The sequence below is a fragment of the Schistocerca serialis genome, chromosome 4 (assembly GCF_023864345.2).
Source record: "Schistocerca serialis cubense isolate TAMUIC-IGC-003099 chromosome 4, iqSchSeri2.2, whole genome shotgun sequence".
In the NCBI taxonomy this organism is placed as follows: Eukaryota; Metazoa; Arthropoda; class Insecta; order Orthoptera; family Acrididae; genus Schistocerca; species Schistocerca serialis.
The window spans coordinates 911,957,871-911,977,051 of NC_064641.1; the positions used below are offsets into that span (position 1 = coordinate 911,957,871).

The 19,181-nt window shown below is 44.7% G+C and overlaps 1 protein-coding gene across 1 annotated transcript in view; it reads right to left on the reverse strand.

The window, feature by feature from the left end:
- LOC126474840 (calcitonin gene-related peptide type 1 receptor-like) overlaps positions 1 to 19,181 on the reverse strand; it is an 820,928-nt gene that overhangs the window by 426,870 nt on the left and 374,877 nt on the right. The gene's annotated exons all lie outside the window — the stretch shown is intronic.

Consider the following 19,181-nt stretch of genomic DNA (forward strand, 5'->3'; position numbering starts at 1 on the left):
CACAGATACTTTTGTCATTCTTACTCCACTCCTTAATCTTACGGAATTTGCAGTTTCAATGTCCGCCATACGGTAGGGTTTGTTTATGATCATTTTCTGTTGGTTGTTGAGAGTAGGTCCTCACAAGTGGAGAGCAGATGCAGTACATAAGGTACGTAAAGGAGTTTTTATTGCTCAGAAAGTTTTTCTCTAGGCTCTCGTTTCTGTCTAGGTGCTGATATCCGTACAGAGGGAGCTCTTTGCTACGTTCCGTCTTACACCTTAGCATTTTCGATCACTTCACCTTACGTTATGTGGTAAAATTTAATTTGTTTTCGTTCTATGTAAATTTGTAAATTTGTGGTAAGATCTTATGGGACCAAACTGCTAAGGTCAGCGGTCCCTAAGCTTACGAAATACCAAACCTAACTTAAACTAACTAACGCTATGGACAGCACACACAGCCATGCCCGAGGGATTACTCGAACCTCCGACGGGGAAGCAGCGTGGACCGAGACAAGACGGCTACCCCGCGTGGCTCGTTCTTTGGGAAAAAACTAGTACTCCAGACGCTTGTATCTGGGCTTTAGATGTTCATGTGAGGAGCGCTATACAAATCTTTGTCATCTTTTTCCAGTTTTACAATTATCGCCGTATGTGAATCGATGAACTATTGTGTCATTTAATACACGTATGTGATATTTGTTTAAAATAACGACCAAAGAATTGTTTATTGTGTTAAATGTTCCAATAAAGTCCTGATAAACTACACTTTCAAAAGTGTTTGCTTGTCCGACGGTAGCTAACCTTACCCTTTACATGTCTGACGCCATCCGCCCATCCCTTTCCTGCACAATTTAAACGGTATACCCTTTGGCTATGGGTAAGGAAGACCCGTGACAGCTTCTCGATGTACACAGAGAGCTATTGAAGACGGAATAAAACAGGCTTCCAGCATTTTCAGTGGGTACATGTATACGTCAGTGGCTCTAGACGGTTCGGACAAGGAGAGAGGAAAAGACAGTGAAATTTGAAGGTCGAAATGAAGCCTTCTAAAGCTTCTGGGATCTTCCCATACTCTACCAGGTACAACAAAGAGCAACCTTACGGTCCCTGTGGTACTCTTGGTATAACTGTATAGTAACGTAATAAACTAGGGAGACGACTGACCTGGCCTGTTTCTAGGTTGGTATGTCGATTCCACCGGTCATTCTGAGGATGGTGTTAAGTGGTTTTCCACGTTCATATAGCCGAAAATCGGACTGGGGTTACACTTTTCCCAACCAGGACCGGAGTTACACTTTTTCTAACACCGCAAAAGATTCACATCTACGTTAATATTGCGTAAGCCATATGACAGCTATGTGGCGGTGAATACTTCTACCGATAACTGATGCCCCTCTCCCTGCTCGGCCGCGAATGGCTCACGGAAAGAATGAATATCCGTAAGCCTCTCTACTGGCTCTAATTCCTGGAATTATCTCATCTTGGTCATTGTGCCAGACGCATGTGGGAGGAAGTAATATGTTGTCTGACTCTTTCCGGAAAGAACTGTCTCGAAATTTCAGTAGTAGGCCTAAAACTCTCTTCAGTACACAGCGCCCCTCTAGTCTGACACTGGACTCCGTTATCCATCTCGTGATGTCTAAACCATTCCATGCTTCATAAGTCCCCGGGAATTACGCCGCATAATATTATAAAAACCGCACAATATTTCAGCGAGACAACTGCCCGCCATCTTCAGATGCTACTGTCGCGTCGCTTGTTTCTTTTTTTTTTTCCTTTATTGAATTTCAATTCCCCCCGAAGGGGGCGGGCTGGCAGCAGCTTAGTATGCCGCTCTTCAGCCTACAGACTTTGTGAGAAAGATCAAGAGAATAAATAATAAAAACAGGCGATAAAATCGGAGACTTAAAGAGTAACATGGCGAAAAGAAATTGTGGAACTTAAAACAAAGAACAGAGGGATGATGATGCTAATAAAATACATACGAAGCAGACAGGTAAAACAATAGACAGACAATTAAAAAGCACGGCGACAGTCTGGATTCTGTTCGCCAAAGACGTAAAATTCACACCTAGCGACAGCATGGTTTCTGTTCGCAACACGAGAAAGACGAACAACACTGAATAGTCACTGGAACACTGCACTAAAAAGTTGGCAAATGTGACATACCACAGCCGAGAGCAGGTAGGGGGAAACTGGACAGATGATGGGAAAACAAAAAAGGGGGGATAGGAGAGTAAAAGCGAAGGGGGAACCGGGAAAGGAGCTGATGGAGGATGAGGACCCATAAGAGGGGTGGGGGGGCAGACGCGACAGGGAGTGGGGTAGGCAGAGGAGGGGAATACAAAGGACTTGGGGGGGGGAGAAGGGAGGTAGGGAGAGGTTTAGTGGGGAGAAAAAAGGATGGATGGGGGGAAGAGGGAGCCCAGGGAAAGGACAGAGGAAAGGAGGGGGAGTTAGGATCATAGTTGATAGGAGGGATAAATGGAGGGAGAGAGGGCATTGTCCGGGAGGGGGAGTTGATGGAAGCCACCTTGGGAAAGGAGATGTAGGGTGTAGAGATGGAGGGTAGGGGGGACACAACGGTGAAGACGTGGCAGGTGGCAGGGATGGGAGACGAGAGGAGCAACCAGGGGGTGAGGGGGTTCAAGACAGCGGGAGGTGTAGAGGATGCGGATATGTTCGAGGAATAGGAGCAGATGGGGGAAAGGAATGAGATCACAGAGGATCTGCGTGGGGGACGGGAGGTGTATACCGAAGGCGAGGCGGAGTGCATGACGCTCGAGGATCTGGAGGGACTTATAGAATTTTGGGGGGGGGCAGATATCCAGGCAGGACTGGCATAACAGAGAATGGGACGGATTAAGGATTTGTAGGTGTGGAGGATGGTAGAGGGGTGCAACCTCCACGTCCGGCCAGAGAGGAGTTTGAGGATTCGGAGGCGGTTGTGGGCTTTGGATTGGACGGAGCAGAGATGAGGGATCCAGGTGAGGTGACGGTCAATGGTGAGGCCAAGATAGGTGAGGGTGAGGGTGAGGCGGACAGGACGTGCGCAGACAGTAAGGGAGAAATCCAGGAGCCGGAAGGAGCGAGTGGTAGACCTACGATGATTGCCTGGGTCTTGGAAGGATTGAGTTTCAGGAGCCACTAGTTACACTATGCAGCAAAAAGGTCAAGGTGATTCTGGAGAAGGCGTTGGGACCGTTGGAGGGTAGGAGCGAGGGCGAGGAATGCGGTGTCATCAGCATATTGCAAGAGGTGTACTGGTGGGGGGGGGGGGGGGGGTTGGGGCATATCCGCCGTGTACAGGAGGTAGAGGAGAGGGGAGAGGACAGAGCCCTGGGGCACAACTGCAGAGGGGTAGAAGATGTGGGAATTGGGATTATGGATGGTAACATAGGAGGGGCGGTGGGAGAGGAAGGAGGCCACCAGACGGATGTAGTTGATAGGAAGGGCGTAGGTTTGGAGTTTGAACAGGAGACCGGGATGCCAGACACGGTCGTAGGCCTTTTCGAGGTTCGCGTCGCTGAGAAGCTCTCCAATTTATATGTTGGCTTTCTAGAACAGCGCAGGCGCCAGCGGGGGCATAACGTCATCGACGACCAATCGTGAACAGCGTCTAATACCAGAGCCCTCTGCTGGAGAAACGGGTGGCGGTCTGCGAAAGCTCACCGCGGCGCGGGAAAATGCGGCCGGGAGCGACGGACCCCGTTCGCGCACGCGATGTGTTGGCGCGTCTGCTCTAAGGCTTCCCATCTGCGTTGACTCGGTGCGGTCGGTAATCTGTGGCTGACGATTCCTTAGAGCCGCCAAGGCTGGAACCCAGGCTTTGCTCAGGTGAAACCCCGTGTCTCTGTTTATTAGGTCACTGCTTGTACGTATTTCGACCGCCTCTTTAATGATGGAGTTCCAGTATGTGGAAGCATACGCGAGGATCTTGGTTTCTTCATAGTTCATGCCGTGTCCCGTGCCAAGGCAATGTTCAGCAACCGCAGAAAACCGTCCCATAACGGAACGCGCTGGTCTTCGTTGGATCTTCTCTATCTTCTTATCAGTCTTACCCGGTAAGGGTTCCTCACTGACGAACAGTACTCAAGAATCGATCGAACAAGTGGCTTGAAAGCCACTTCGTAAGGTACTACTTCGGTTCACGCCCCATTTTATTCCCTTTTTTTCCAGTTTCGCCATTTTTCATCGCGCCAGCAGTTATTATATTATATGCAGTGGCTAAAGCGTTACTGCAGAACGCACACAGTCGGGAGTAAGATTTTAGTTCCCGCGCTGCCTGAAGCTGGATCATTGGCGTTGCCAGTGGACGGTGTTCAAATGGCTCTAAGCACTATGGGACTTAACATTAGAGGCCATCAATCCCCTAGACGTTGAACTACTTAAACCTAACTAACTTAAAGACATCACACACATCCATGCCCGAGGCAGGAATCGAACATGCGATCGTAGCAACAATGGACGGTCTTGTGCGGGGCTCTCGCTGGACATGAGAAGGCCCGTTACATCAGCAGCGAGGTAGGTAGGGAAAGAACAGTAGTTCTGTGGTGAAGGAAATAATCTTGCTTGATACATATTTGCTAATAAAAGTCGCTTTCTCCAATACAAGTATTAGGAGAAGCCTATAGGTCATAAGTGCTTCCTTATAATAATATTACAACGCCAGAAATCTATCATCATTAATAAACAAATGAATAGCGTTTAAGCCAGTAAAAATGTACGAACGGCAACGAAGTATCACGAATGCGAGTGCGAGGTACGGGCTGCCCGGCGTAGTCACCAGTTGCCGATAGGATGCCTTTCGATCTAATTCTGACGTAAGACCATATCTCAGGAAATTGTTAGTCTTCAATTAAAGCATTATCAGTTGTGTTGATATTGTCAGTTTATGGAGTCATAATGGCGTCAGTTTTGAAAGTTGTTCCGGATAATATAGCTTCCTGCTTCATCACTTAGAATCACAGGAAGTAGAATTGCACTTTACTGAGAAACCCCGCTGATACAGCTTCTGCGAGGGACGTATTTTGAGAACTTGCCGGCAAAACAGGTAGAAAGAATCATATACGACGACTCACCTATGCAGTCCTAGGACAGATGGGCTTAATCTCCCCGAAACTCGCATGGACAAGCACGGTCATTCGCACTATATGCATCTAATGCCATCCTCCAGATACTCAATGGCTAAATTGAGACATTTCTGGAGATTAAGTAGAAGTGGGGCGGTTCTTGCATCTTCTTTCGTGGTTGAGTTACATTTCCTTAAGATTTTTCCTGTGAGTCTCAGCTTGTCATCTGCTTTTCCTGCTATTAGTGTTATGTTGTGATCCCACTTAAGATCACTCTTGGCAGTTACTCGTAGATATTTTGCAGCAGATATTGTTCTAACAAATTGTCATCGATAGTGTAATTGCACAGTAGTAGATTTCTTTTCCTATGTCCGTGCAATATCAAGCTCAACTGCCAGAGTCTGCACGATTCATCAATCTTCTGCAGATGATTTTGAAAATCGATACTGTCTTCTTGCGTTGCTACCTTCCTATAGACAACTGCAGCGTCTGCGAACAGTCTTAAAGTGATTCCGAAGCTTTCTACTAGATCATTTACATACCTTCTAACAGTAACGATTCTGCCGGACGGTGTGGCCGTGCAGTTCTAGGCACTTCAGTCTGAAACCGCGTGACCGCTACGGTTGCACGCTCGAATCCTGCCTCGGGCGTGGATGTGTGTGATGTCCTTAGGTTAGTTAGCTTTAACTAGTTCTAAGTTCTAGGGGACTGATGACCTCAGATGACCCATAGCGCTTAGAGCCATTTGAATTTTTTGAAGTAATGGTTCTATGACACTTTTTGAGGTACTACGGAAATTACATTTGCATCTGATGATTTTGTTAAGAGTGACGTGATGTATTCTATCTGCAAGCAGGTATCGAATCCAGTCGTAAAGTGGGTCCGATACTACGTGCGCTCGATTTTTATTCACTAGACGTCAGTGCGGGACGTCTTCAAATGCGTTCCTGAATTCAAGGATTACGACGTTAGCTCGGGCACCGATGCCTGCAGCGCCATGAATCTGATGGAGGAACGGAGTGAGGTGAGTTTCGCAAGATCTCTTTTTGCGGAATTCGTGTTGATTTTTACAGAGGAGAGGAGATTTCCGTTCTCCCAAAACATCATATTTCTTGAGTGTAAAACATGTTCCATAGTTCTACGACAGATTAACCTCAACGTTACAGGCCATTAATTACGTACATTTGTCCTACGACCCTTCTTGTACACAGGAATGGCCTGTGCGTTTCTTCAGTCCGTAGGTAGCTTTCTTTGCTCCAGGGAACTACGGTAAACTGTAGCTAGAAGAAAACTCCTCTAAACTGAACCCATCGCATGTGCAAGCCACACGTGTGCTAGTATCTAATACACAGTTTCTGCATGTAGTACACGCCTGACGTACCATGGGAAATCCTATAGCTCTGCACCCACCATTAGCCAGAATCCTGTCGACTGTGGCCAATATAGCTTCCAGCCGTTTAAGAACAGCAGGCAAACCTCCTCATGTCTGCTCGGAAAAAGTACAATCCCTATAGTGATGTACTGTGTAACGAAACTTAATAAAAGGAACAAAACATGCAAACGAAGCGGTCAGAAGTAACTGAGAAACCACAAACAGACCCACAACAAAGAGAAAATTACCAGACTCTGACGCTACTGAGGTAGTTATGTACACAAACTATAAACGAGGTAAATAAACAAACACGAAACTTGGTTGTGCAGAGTTCTCACTATGGCCTAAGATTACAAGATCCGTACTTATAAAAATATAAATAAATTTCTGTACTGAAAATTGGTCGATCGACAATTACTTTCTTCCACAAACTCATCGTACACAAAAGCTACTGCAGGAAACAAATATCCAAACTAAAGAGAAAGTAGCCTCACAAAAAAATATCCACTAAAATTTACGCAAAAAAAGTTGGAATACGTTAGCAAACACGATTCGACTCAGACGTAAGAATACCAGATGCGCACAACCGATAAGTTACTACTGCTGGTGCTGATCCCTGCTCTTGTAGGAGGATGGAACTCTAGTGAATATTTATCTTTGGCCCCTTGGAAATGGTCACTGACAGGTAAACAAGACGACGCTAGTTTCTACTGCGGCAAAAATCTAAACTACAAAGTAAAGTCACTCAACACAAACGATCGAAAAACTCTTGCAACTAGAATAAATATAGCTACTAAAACAGTTAAATAATCATATACTGTTAACTTCTCCTCAGAAATAAGATTACCATTGAATTAAACGATGTATACAAACTGTGTACTACACTACATAGTAAAGTCACCCACATATCCCAAACAATCCTACAAAAATCTAGTTTTCAAAACACAGTTTACTGGACTTTTATAATGCCATTCGACAGCAAATTATAGATGGCATGAAAATAATACTACACATCTTTAACATGACCAGATGTGCACTTTTGTAAGCAAAAAAGTGCTATACATGAATAAGCATTTCCTTAAGTTTATTTTCTGTTTTCCCACTTTCAGGATCATTAATGGGACATTATTGCGTGTGCTTTCTTTCCCTGTGACTACCTCTAGACTTCAGAGTATGGTAGTTATTCCCTGATGTTGTAACACATGTGCCATCATCCTTCTTCTTAACTGACATTACACTATTGAGATCGCTTCTTCTTGTCAGTCTTTTCCATATGTTCCCTTCTTCACCGATTCTGGAGAGTATTTCTTCATTCCATGCCTTATCAGTCGACCTACATTTCAACATCCTTATACAGCATCATACGTAAAATGCTTCTATTCCCTTCCTTTCTGTTTTTCCCAAATTCATCGCAAATGCTGTCCTCCAAGTATACATTATCATAATTTTTTTCCGCAGATTAAGGCCGATTTTAGATACTGTCAGACTTCTTTAAAGCACAAATGACATCTTTGTCTGTGCTAATCTGCTTTTAATGTCCTCCTTGTTTCGTCCGTCGTGTGTTATTTTGCTTCCAGAGTCGCAGAATTTCATCTAGTTTGCGGTCCGAAAATTAGAATTTTAAGTTGATCGCTATTCTCATTTCCGCTATTCCTCATTACTTTCGCCTTCTTTTTACTGTTATTCGTTAGTGTGTGATCAATAGACAGTTCATTCCAGTTAACAGATACTACAATTGTTGCTGACTTGCAGTGAGAGCAGCAATGTCATCAGCGAATCTTATGACCGATATCGTCAACCACTGAAACAGGTCTATTATTTGCATGTCCGGAATTTGTACGTACTATGGATGTCGTAGACACTGTGCGACAGTTTTGAATGGCTTATTATTCGCTCGCAATCTTTGTTCAGAGTAGCTGTGGCAGCTGGAAGAAGTGTTTTGTTTTGTCATCGCTGCTTGGCAACGAGGAGCGCGGAAGTTCTGTCGTTACGCTAGTAGCGAGACAGAAGCCAAACAAAGGAGTCGTGGCAATGTAGACGTAAAGTTAAGTGTGTCTGTGTTTAAGTAAAACGAATTTTATTTGAATATTTTGAAAGAAACGAGAAGTATTTGGTTAGTGATTTAGAATGGAAAGAGTATGAAGAAGTGTAGCTCTGCAGTCACGAAGTTATGTTTCAATGTTGAACGATACATCCTTATCAGAGGACTTTAAAATTTTCATTAAAGACTGAGTAACTTTTAATTTTAAGGTATTTTTCATGTTACTTAATGATTTGTCCAACATTAATGTGCGTAAGAATTTATTATCAGAGCTGTCCATTGTCAATGCTACTGAGTGGTGTTAGATGAATTTCATACAAGTATTAATATATCAGTAATAACAAAAAAGTCTGCTACAGAAATATTCACACATGAGCGTTACCCACATCCTAGATTCAAGTCATTTTTATTTAAAGGAGTGTCTCAATCAATGATGTATAAATTGTCTACTTGCAGCCTAGAGCACTGGGCTAAGCTTTCAGCTAATGTAGTTATAAATCTGCAGTTGGTGCACAGAGAACTGCAGGGACCCCGTTTCCAAGCAAGTACATTACGAGGTAAGATACTTTCAATTCAGGATCAGTTTGCTACGAAAATTATCAACGCACAGGGACCAGTTTCTTTAATTGAAGAGATTTATAATAAAGTTCAGGATTTAATGAGTTTTGCACATTTTGTTAGAAAGATTATAAAACAAGGCCAAATTCATGTTGCATTCTCGCAGGCAGAGATATTTGGTTCCCTTTGCAGTTGGAAATTCATAAGATCATGTAAAACTAAACGAAGTTACAACCAACCAACCAATCCAGTAGGAAATCTAAAATCAAACGAAAACAATTTTTAAAGGAATCTTTGACCATTCTTTCATTTTCGTCATTGTTTCAAACATGTATAGATTGAAAAGTAAAGTCGAAAGACTAGATAACTCTCTGACAGCCGTTTAATATGAACTTTTTCGGTCTTGTATCCTTCCTCATGGTTCCTGTACAAGGATTTGGGTAAAATATGGATACACCTCGAGAAATGACTGATGGAAGAAAAATGTAGACGCTAGCCAAGCTTGCAGGTGTCGCTGTTGTATTTGATCACCAACGACACACGCGCAAAGAAAGTCAGATACAATACATACAGGGGATGGACGTGTTTCAAGAGACACTGTATCGAAGATTTACCCCGCATAGAGGGACAGCGGGAAAACAATCACACGCCAAAGTCACAAAGCGAAAGAATGTGTGTGATGAGTGATAGTTACAGACAAAGGACTGTCAGGAAGAAGAGGATGACGACAGCTGCAGAAGACACTGCAGAACTGAGCGTTGCGCTCACGAGCGCTGTCATCACCAAAACAACACAGAGGGTGCTCCATGAGCTGGAAATTCCAGAGCGAGTTGGAATTCCAAAACTATACATCAGTAACGCAAAGGCCCATAACGGGAGAGCACGGAGCAACGGAAAAAGGCATTTAAGACTGGCGTACGCCGTCCCAGGTCTACGATGCAGACTGATTAAGCTAAGAGCGAAACATATCGAGGGTTGGGTGATAATTTGAGCAGCCATATAGTGGTGCTCCACGGGCCCCATCACTATTACGGAAGGTGGTATTACTGCCAAGGGTTATGTGACCAGCTTGGCTGATCATGTACGTCCCGTGGTATAGTATGTACTCCTCAATGGTACTGCTATGCTCCCAGACAACATGACGCCTGCTTACACAGTTCGCAACGTGCAGGACTGGTTTTGTGAGCACAAGGATGCATTGTCGCATTTCCCTTGGACACCACAGCCATCACATATCCATATTATTGAGCCTTTGTGATCCACTTTGGAAAGAAATGTTCGTGATCGCTATCCACCTCCACCATCGATACCTGAAGTTGCCACTGTTTCGTCGCAAGAATGGTATAACATTTCTTTGAAAACTATACAGGACCTGTATGTATCCATTCCCAGAACACTGCATTGTGTTTTGAATTCCAGCTGTTTCCCTTCAGCGTATTAGCTTTGGTAATATGCTATGTTTATATGTGTTTATATCTTCGTCCATCCCCTCTATGTTTGGTATCTTACTTTCTTTGTCTGTAGCTTACTTCTGTTGAAACGGTACTGTATGTACCGTTCCATGATTAAATACGATGTTTTGCAATCGTACCTTCTTAAAAGGACAGCATAATCGATAGATATTCACGGTTGCGGCCACTTGCCGTTTTCCTCTCTCTCGTAACGCAGCCTCACCGCGGGCGCCACGAAACTCCCATGATGTAGGATGGTACGATTTATTATGTTGTAGAATATTTATTATGATGTAGAATATTTATTTAATGTTAATATGTTCACGCACGTGAAATATCCTTTACAATATATTCCCATCCTTCCTGAAGCGATGTCAGCCATTAGTTTGGAAGCAGACAGCTCTTGGTAGACTGTGTAGACTGTAGTAGTGCCAACTTTGTTTCCTTGGGCATGAGTGGCAGAGATCGGCCACAGGCAAAACTTTGTCAAAGAGAATGTGAGGACATAGGATTTAGCGGGGAGAGGTTGGTCAGGCTACCCCCTCCACCGAAGACCAGAGGCTCTCAGGAGCTCCGCCATGGTAAGGTGCGGTTCTGCGAAGAAAGGGTAAGCGAGTGGACGGGCCTTCAGCATGTCCGTCTCGATTGGTAATGGAAAAAGGTATTGGAATACTAGATATTTGTGACCAACCCACTCTCTTTCAGCGCAGCGTTGAATAGGGAAACCAATGATTCCGCTCATGGTTATTTTGATTATTTTCTGTTGTATGATTTTTGTGTATTGAGAGTGATATATGTATGTCTTTGTGTTCACGCCACGGGGTAGGCAACGTTAGGCTTGGATAGTGAAATTGTCCATCTATGCGATAGAGTTGGGTAACAAACCGTGTGAATTTCAGTTTATTTGTGTTAGGAATTTTTGTAGGGTTTATTGATTTTTAATGTGTGTTTTCTGTGTACAAATAGGGGCCACGTGTTCCACGTGTGACGAACTAGTAACAAGGCAGCTACGCTCGCCTATAGAGAAACTCGAGTAGAAGCAATAGATTATTTAAATATACTGCTACCGCCTCACGGTACAGGCATTTACACAGTTTCAACCGTTTGATTAAAATCTTGTAAGCACGTGGAAAGCTGCTTTGAACCCACGTGGTCATAGCCACCACGTGCACATGCAGTATCCTTTGATACTGGCTAAATTCTAACTGAAGTTGCTATACAGCACAGAAAAGGAGTATAGAAAAGAAAGCTCCATCGTCTAATGCCAAGCCGATCTCTGTCCTCACCCCATTGCATTCTAGTATTGAATCTGGGCACTAGGTGCAAGTTTGAGCTCTTGTCTATCCTGTCCTATGTGTTTTAATATTAAAGTAGCGGGAAAATTACTAGTGGCTGATGAGATGCAATCCCGTCTGTTAACAATTCCACCTTTCCCAGAAATAGCGTGCGTGTTGCGTGCAGTTGTGTAAAGTAATAAGAGGCTTCACCTCCACCTAAGATTTTATTAAATTATGAAAGAAATAAAGCAAATTTATTCAGAATAGCTTCAGTATTCTATGATTGAACAAACCCGATACCCCTTTAACAATTATAAATATTAATGGCACAGACTGCCAATAGGTATGCTGCGTTCTACGACGGAAAACTCCTTCATTGATCCCTCCAAAAGAATCCGTTGCACATTATTCGTGTTCAATATCCACACCCATTGAGAGCTGTAATACACATGAAGGAGGTTTCTGACAACCTATGACATAAAAAAGTAAAATATCCCCAAACATACCTATAACTAAGAATAGATAACTTCCCCACAAACAGATAACTTTTAATGAAGGTAACTTCTGCCAGAATCTGTTTCACGTAATATACGCCCAGCGACGATCCCTTTTCACCGTCTTTTTATTTATTTTTTGAATGTCAAACAGCTGACAACATTTTCTTTGAGGAACGCTTTCTCCAGGTCTGTAAAAGCTATAGACGTGGCTTGAACTCTCTTAAGTCTTGCAACCATTATCAGTTCGTAACGTCGAATTGCCGACCGTTAGTCATGTAGCAGATCCTCAAGGTTTGTTCCTACCCAGCACAATTCAGTTACTTAGTCACATGTTCCACAGATCATTTGAACGCTTCTTTTATCGAAACGACGTGGAACGAATCAGTTTACAGGATATATATATATATGATTAGTACTGACATTAATAACCCATTATTATTTTTAATGCTGCTCAAGCAACTACACTATGTTTTTCGGTTATCAGTTTTTTAGCGGAAATTCGTCAGTGGAATAGAGGGAGTTGCTTAGTGGAAATGATTTTATATTATATTTAAGATTTGCTTCGCTGTCTGTCCGACAGTTTACGATACTCGGCACGTGATGGAAAAAGGTTTGTTACTGCATATTCATCTCCTTTCTGAGTCACTGAAGTTTTAACAGCTGGTAATAAAGGGAATTTCTCCTGTAAGCCTGGAGATCACAGTAGTTCTCAAATTCTAATGAATTGTTTATAACGAATTCCATAAGCAAATAAATGTATTGTGACGACGCAGTTAAAATACCTAGCTCCTTGAAAAAGTACCTGTATGACGTCCTTGGTTGAACACCACATATAATTTTTAGTGCTGACTTTTTACAAGCAATACTTTTTTTCTAAGTGATGAGTTACCCCAAAAAAATCATTGCGTAAGAAATTTTTGAGTAAAAATCTGCAAATTATGTCAGGAGGTTGATAAGTTTGTTTCCAAAAGTAGCAATTATACAAAGAGTAAAACTAGCTGAACTTAATAGTTTGGGGAGCTCAGTAATATGCTTCTTTCAGTTCAACTTTTCAGCAGTATATACAATCAAAAATTTGGAGAATTCAACCATGTTTACTGGCTCCTGCTCATGTGCTAGTTCAATTCTTCGCATGACTATTTGTTGTACAGAACTGAATGTAGTGTGTTTTTACAAAATTCAGAGCGAGGTCATTTTCAGAGAATTACTTAAAAATTCTTCGGATAATATCGTTTACCAACTCATCTGTTGCTTTTTTGTATTTGGATTTGTTACAACGCTAGTACCATCTGCAACAAGTAGGCTACTAATTTTGCTTGTTAAATGTTAAGTGAAAGGTCATCCACATATACACTGCCGGAAGTAAATTAACACACCTGAGAAGACGACATCGATTTCAATCCAATGACAATACGTGCCACAGGGGGACGATAGGTGTAGTGATAATGGTTTCAACGTCGTCTGCCAACAGATAGGGTAGTGGCATTGCCACCAGAGTAACATCTGTATGTTAGTAAAGCTGTGAGGACGGGGCGTGAGTCGTGCTTGGGTAGCTCAGTCGGTAGAGCATTTGCCCGCGAAAGGCAAAGCTCCCGAGTTCGAGTCTCGGTCTAGCTCACAGTTGTAATTTGCCAGGGAGTTTCTTATCAGCGCACACTCCGCTGCAGAGTGAAAATCTCATTTTGGGATCTGTATCTACCCTTTAAAAGAGAAAGCTCACAGCCAGAAGGCTCAGCGTGGTGCAAACGTGTGAATCAATGAGGCAACCATGTCATGGAGATGCAGTCGTGCTTCCTAAGGCCAAATGAGCGACTTTGAAAGGGGCCAAACAGTGACTGTCCGAGTGTCGGAAGCGTCCTTTCGCAGAATTGCCTCACAAGTTGGACGTGCTGAGTCAGCTGTGCAACGATGCTAGTATGAGTAGTCACAAGAAAATTCTCACGCCGGGACACAATGTTATGGACATCGACGCTAGACAGACGTTGGTCAGAATCGTCGTATTTTAAGGGCTCCAGTGGCAGATTGTACAGCTTCCACAGCACGGGTCAGAGCTCAGACGTATGAACACGAACTGTTGCGAATCCGTTTTATTAGCAGTGGGACTACGGGCAGACACACCTCTACCCAGTTTTCCGCTCACGTCACAGCATTGACGTGCACGGCTTTACTGGTGCTCACAGAGGATCACTTGGAAGATGGAACGGCGCGCCGTAGTCATCACCGATGGAAGCATGTTCTCTCTTTATGCAGGTGATGCTCGTTTGACCTGGTAATCTTTGTCTCCTAGACTGCATTCGTTCAAGACACACTGTTCCACTGCAGGTCTTATGGTCTGGGCTACGATAAGCTACAACCCTTGTTCACCTTCTGTATTTCTGGAGGGGACGTTAACCAGTACTCGGTACGTCCAGAAGGTCGCTAGCCATGTTCAATTGCCGCTCTTTCAATGTGAAAGTGATGCGTTGTTCAAACGGGATAATGCTCGCCCACAAACTGCCCGTGAAACTGAGCGTGCTCTGTAAAACGTGCAGCAGCTCCCCTGGCCAGTATGACCTCTGCACTTGTCTCCAGTCGAGCATGCGTGTGTTGTGACGGGACGCGAAGTGACTCGTGCGACTAGTCAAACAACAACTCACAGAACTGCTTGAACAGGTGGAGCAGGTGTGTCGTATGTATCTGTATTCACCATCTATACGATCAACTGGATGTCAGTGTCAGGACCCGCATTGCCGCCCATGGAGGCTACACTACGTACTGGTATTGGTGTTGCAACATGGGTAGATACCTGGTACCTCTGAACCGCTTGTGCTATTGATCTGTAAATGTAATGATGTCAAATGTAATCATTTCATCTCTTCTGAATACAATTTTGGAACAATGAATCTCGACTGAGCTGGATACCTGTGAAAAATTTTACTTTTTTTTGTGGCACTGTATAAGAAATTGTGTTGGACTGAAGTTGAAATCTATGGGACTATCTTTCCTACCTTTTTTTCCGATTTTCCGACATTACCTGAATTATTGAGAAACCTTTTGGATTCTGTATGAGTCAAACGAGATGTGCATAAAGCCATCAATTACGTAAAAATTGAGTTTTTCTCGGTCATTCTGGTTTATGACACTGGAAGCTGTGCCGCATCAGGCCGGCGGCTGCCGTTATGAGGACCGGCAGATGCGCCGCCAGATGCGCTGTTGCCGGACACGGCGGCGTGGCGGCTTAATGAAGTGGCCAGCCGCAGAGATAGCGACGGCCGGGGCAGGTCCTGGTGACTAATGAAGGCCAGGCGAGGCCTCGCTCCAGCGTGATTGATTTACGCCGGCCATTACGCGGGCGGCTCCTGGACAATCCGAGCGCCGGTGATGCCTGGCGGCCGGCTCCCCAGTCCCCACACAGGGGCAGCGCGCGATCCATCCACGTCGCGTCGCGCTGCCGCCACGTCACCGACACCGATAGCCGCGCCGCCGCCGGCTACTCACGCGGGATGCAGCTCTAACGGCGCCACGTAAGCTGTACGTTCCCGAGGACTGGACGCGGAGGGTGCAAGGGTGACGGCAGAAGCGGCGCGTCGCTCCTGACACGCCACTGTTCTACATCTACAATGAGGTGTCCAAAGTCACGGCATACCTCCTAATGTCGTGTCGGACCTCCTTTTCCCAGGCGTTGCGCAGCAACTAGAGAGGCATGGACCGAACAAGTGAATGGCAGTCCCCTGCTGAAATACTCAGCCATGCTGCCACTATAACCGCCCATAATTGCAGGGTGTTGCCATTGAATTGCAGAATTTAGTGCACGAACTGACCTCTCGATTACGCCCCACAAACATTCGATGGGATTCGTGTCGGGCGATTTTCTTTTTGAGTGGCCAGATCATTTGTTCGAATTGCCCAGAATGTTCTTCAAACGAACTACCAACATTTGTGACATTGTAGCTACTGACATTTGTGAACACTCTAAATTTTGTGGTGACGGGGGCAAACGAAGAAAGAGTTATTTTCGTTCACTCTTAGACCAAAGTAAGTGAAAAAACGACCCTATAAACGACGTTACTTCTTTTTGTTTTAAAAAAAAAAAAAGTTCCAATGGCTCTGAGCACTATGGGACTTAACTTCTGAAGTCATCAGTCCCCTAGAACTTAGAACTACTTAAACCTAACTAACCTACGGACATCACACACATCCATGCCCGAGGCAGGGTTCGAACCTGCAACCGTAGCGGTCGGGCGGTTCCAGACTGTAGCGTCTAGAACCGCTCGGCCACCCCGGCCGACGAACATTTGTGGCCCGGTGACATGGCATACTGTCATCCATAAAAATTCCATCGTCGTTTCCGAACATGGAATCCATTAATGTTCGCAAATGGTCTCTAAGTAGCCGAACATAAACATTTGTAGCAAACGATCGGTTCAGTTAGAGGAACCAGTCCATTCCATGTAAACACGGCCCACACTATTTAGAGTCACCACCAGCTTGTACAGTGCTCCTTTTGATAACTTGAGGTCACAGCTTCGTGTGGTCTGCTCCACATTCGAACCCAACTATCAGCTCTTACCAACTGTACCCATCTGATCGCGCCACGTTTTACAGTCGTTTAGGTTCCAACCAGTACGGTCACGAGCCCAGGAGAGGCGTGCTGTTAGCAGAAGCACTCGGTCGTCTGCGGCCATTGGGCTCCAATGCCAAGTTTTACCGCACTGTCCTAGTAACGGATACGTTCGTGATACATCCCAAATTGATTTCTGCGGTTATTTCACGTAGTGTTCAAAAATAGCTCTGAGCACTATGGGACTTCACAGCTATGGTCATCAGTCCCCTAGAACTTAGAACTACTTACACCTAACTAACCTAAGGGCATCACACAACACCCAGTCATCACGAGGCAGAGAAAATCCCTGACCCCGCCGGGAATCACGAAGTGTTGCTTGTGCCTCTTAGCACTGACAACCTACACAAGAGCCGCTGCTCTCAGCCGTTAAGTGAAGGCCCTCAGCCACTGCGGCGTCCGTGGTGAGAGGTAACGCCTGACATTTTGTATTCTCGGCACACTCTTCACACTGTGGATCTCGGAATATTGAATTCTCTAAAAATTTCCGAAATGAAGTGCCCCATGCGTCTACCTCCAACTACCAATCCTTCTTCAAAATCTCTTAATTCACTTAATGATGTCATAACCAAGTCGGAAACCTTTTCGCATGAATCACCTGAGTACAAATGACAGCTCCGCAGATGAATTACCCTCTTATACCTCGTGTATGTGGTACTACTGCCATCTGTATATGTGTGTCTCGCTGTCCCATGTCTTGTCACATCAGTGGTCATCTACAGTGCTCTACAGCTGATGAGAAGCAGCTGATATTTGGTAAGGAACAACTGCCATCTGCTATGGAACAACCGGAAACTGCTACGTAACACCCGACCGGTGACAAGAAAAGGAAATGTAGAAGGCCGGAGGCGTTAGCTGCAGCGAAGTCTGTGCAGGAATACTATGTCTGCATTAGACAGTTCATGCAGTACGACGTATGACGATGGCTGTTGTGGAACCGATTGATGCGATATTCCGTGTGGTACAGCAGCATGTGTGAAAGGCGTGTTTTGGAGTGATTGCGGTTGTGGACGAGCAGTTGGACGGCTAGCAGCCGGTCGAAATGTCACTGCCGTGGCCACAGTAAAGCGAGTGTCCGAAAGAGTCACCGCGCGATTGAAAATGGCCTCTGAAGGTGGAAAAGCTGTGCGTAAGCATGCCGGCCGTTGTAGATGGATCACTACACAGAAAAAGCATCGATACTTAGCTCTAGTGGCGAAATGGAACAGACATCCCGTTCCTAGGTAGATCGCTGCAGACCACGCAACGTGTCTCTGCCAGAATCCATATCGCGGCGATTAAATCAGGCTGGTTTGTGTGCTAGGAAGCCGGTTAAATGCATCCCGCCTCAACCAAGCTATCGTCGAGAAAGAGTTCGGTGGTATAGTGAACACGCTGGTTAGGGTCAGCAACAGTTGTCCACAGTGATGGTCTTTGATGCATTCCGCTTCACAGGTTTACTGATCAAGAATCAATGGCGGAAACAAAAGAACTGTTCAACATTGGGATTGCAGTTCAGAATAAGAGAGTGTCAGTGATAAGATTCGCTGTTGACATTGCTCAGTGCAAGCGAGGATAACGATTGCAAAACCTGTGGACTGAAAGAACCGACTGATGAGTACACACTATTGAACGAGATGGTTCAAATGGCTCTGAGCACTATGGGACTTAACATCTGTGGTCATCAGTCCCCTAGAACTTAGAACTACTTAAACCTAACTAACCTAAGGACATCACACACATCCATGCCCGAGGCAGAATTCGAACCTGCGACCGTAGCAGTCGTGCGGTTCCGGACTGAGCGCCTTAACCGCGAGACCACCGCGGCCGGCTATTGAACGAGAATAAGACGAATTTAATGAGAAGCAGTAAAAATGGGATTAGCGATAAACTTAAATTCCCATATTAGCGATCTCACTCTAGACCATATCAAGGAATTTAGAGCTATCTAGGAAGCAAAATACAGGCAAAGAGGTCTTTCTTTGCCAAGAAAACTCTGCTAGTTTCAAACATCGATCTTAATCTAACGAAGAAATCTCCGGTCATGTACTCGTACCTTAGGAGCACGGAATTAGTAGTGAAACGATGGAGTGTGGAAAAATCGGAAAAGAAGGGAATTGAAGCGTCTGAGACGTGTCAAGAGATTCTCGCCACCAGTTAGCTTGGAGGGAGAGGGAAGACGTTACGCACCACAGAATTTTCATGTGTATGATGAAGGCGTTATTATCTGGAGTGACGCTACGCACAGTGGCCGAGCACCTCTGTATGCCTTTGCGCGAGGTATCGTTACATCACCGTTGTAAACCATCGAGTTTATTCTGGATCGCGTACAGCTATTTAGTGGTGTAG